We start from the raw sequence: 2,080 nt of genomic DNA on the forward strand, positions 1-2,080 counted from the left end.
CTTGTTCATTACATGGGATTGTGTGAAGATGACCCTTCTTGCAACAAAACCACTATGCGGTTATGCCTCTAAGTCGTGCCCCGACACGTGGGAGATATAGCCGCATCGTGGGCGTTACATAACCCCATCCCTCGTGAGTCCTGCGACGTCATGGAGGAAGCCGTGGAGGGCCAGGTGGCCATGCTGCTTGGTAAGTTCACCTGCAGCAGCGACGGCGGAGGCAAAGAGGACGAGGTAGGCGACGACGACGACGGAGGCCAAGGGGCCATGGTAGGCGGCGGCGACGGCAGAGGCGAAGAGGCCGAGGTAGGTTGCGGTGACGGCGGCGACGGCCCTTCTTGCTGAAGCTTCCTTGTTACCCTGTAATAGACCGATCCTGCCTCGCGGAGGCGTAAGACTCTGTTTAAATTGGAGATACACTTGATGCTTGTCATAATTTTTTAAACTCCATAGTTTCCTTCCCGTGCTTTATTTCTTTGCTGCTTGCCTTTGTGCTCTGCATCGGTAGGGCCCAACCTCGCGCATACCCTAGCCGCCGTTGAAATGTCAAGTCGTGATGCCTGGACAAGGCCAAGGGGCGAGGGGCTACATAACTAGTGAAGGCTCCTGAGTCGCGATGCTCAGGGGTCCCCCTTGGACGTGCAAGCAGCCCGCATGGAGGAAATGTGGGCGACGGCGAGCTTAACTCGGGGCCTCTCCTACCTTGCTTTTGTCGGCCTGCACCCTGGGTGCTACATGAGGTGACTAGACACCAAGGACCATGGAGGGGTGACGTGCGCGGGACCAGGCCCACGAGCCCGATCCCGATCCCTTGGGTTTTCAGTGCTGCTGGGACTGACCCGAGCACAGGCACCGTGTCTAGCTCCCGCTCGCGTGGGGCCCATGGATAGGTCATGAGCAGTGTTGTTGAAGAGTCGAGCAGCCATCTTGAGGTTGATGCTACCCAGGGGCGCCCTCAGTTGTTTGTCCACCAGTGCGAAGCATGGGGCTTCCACTGGGCGTGGGCATGGCCGTATTGCGACCGTTTCCACCAGCGCTGAGCATGGGGCTTCTACTCGGCGTGGGTCGGAGTTCTGTACTAGAGTCTTCGGGGCATGTACAACCCAATTTCATTCATACACGTGGCTGGCATGACAGAAATTGCGGAGGTGTGATTGGATGCTTGTGAGCCAACGCGGGAATCAAGAGGTCCTAACTCAGGCGGGTTGCACCTAGGTCTTGGCGCGGTCGCGCACTTGTGAAAACCTGAGTTATGTAGGCGACCTGCGTAGGACGAACTTTTGGAGGCCATTGCATGAGAAGGCTAGACGCCAAGGACCCATAGGAGGTGATGTGTACGGGTCCAGCCCATCAGCCAGAGCTCGGCCACTTGAGTTAATCGACGCTGCAGGGACGGACCCGAGCACAGACGTCGTGCCATGCCTTCTCATGTAACAATCTGAGGAACAGCACCCATGCGAGTTTCCCACGGTGGCGAGGCACCACGATCGTGCTTGTCCGCACCAAACCGCGCCCCTACTCGCCTGCTCGTGATGAGGTCATGAGAGGTCAAGACACCAAGGACCCCAGGAGGTAACATGCATGGGAGCTGGCCCGCGAGATAGAGCTCGGTCGCTTCGATTTAACAATGCTGCAGGGGCGGACCCGAGCACAGACGCCGTGCCAGCCCTTAGTCACGAGGCAATCGAGAGTAGGTTCACGCAGGTGCGGGGACTTTTATAGTGATGAAGCACCGATCGCGCAATTTAAACTATCCGAAGATTTCATCAAAACTCAACCAAATCTGATACATGGATAAAAACAACGTGGCGGTAGGGGCGTACCCTGACCAGCCTGAGGATGATGCAACCCGTAGGGCGCCCTCAATTGAACAAATCCAAAAAGTCACCTAGCAATATTGCTAGGGAAGCGTCGTGGTAGCAGGAGGCTCGGGAGGGTCGTGAGGGATCAGGGCCTCGTGAGGCACCAGCGCCGAGCGCCTGGCCTCATAAGACGCCAATGCGAGTTGTGCGAACTGCTGGTAGGAAGCGCCCGCGTTCAGCAGGCCGAAGGGTATGCAGAGGTAGTTGCAGGGGAAGCA

Source organism: Aegilops tauschii, chromosome 3 (assembly GCF_002575655.3).
Source record: "Aegilops tauschii subsp. strangulata cultivar AL8/78 chromosome 3, Aet v6.0, whole genome shotgun sequence".
Classification (NCBI taxonomy): Eukaryota; Viridiplantae; Streptophyta; class Magnoliopsida; order Poales; family Poaceae; genus Aegilops; species Aegilops tauschii.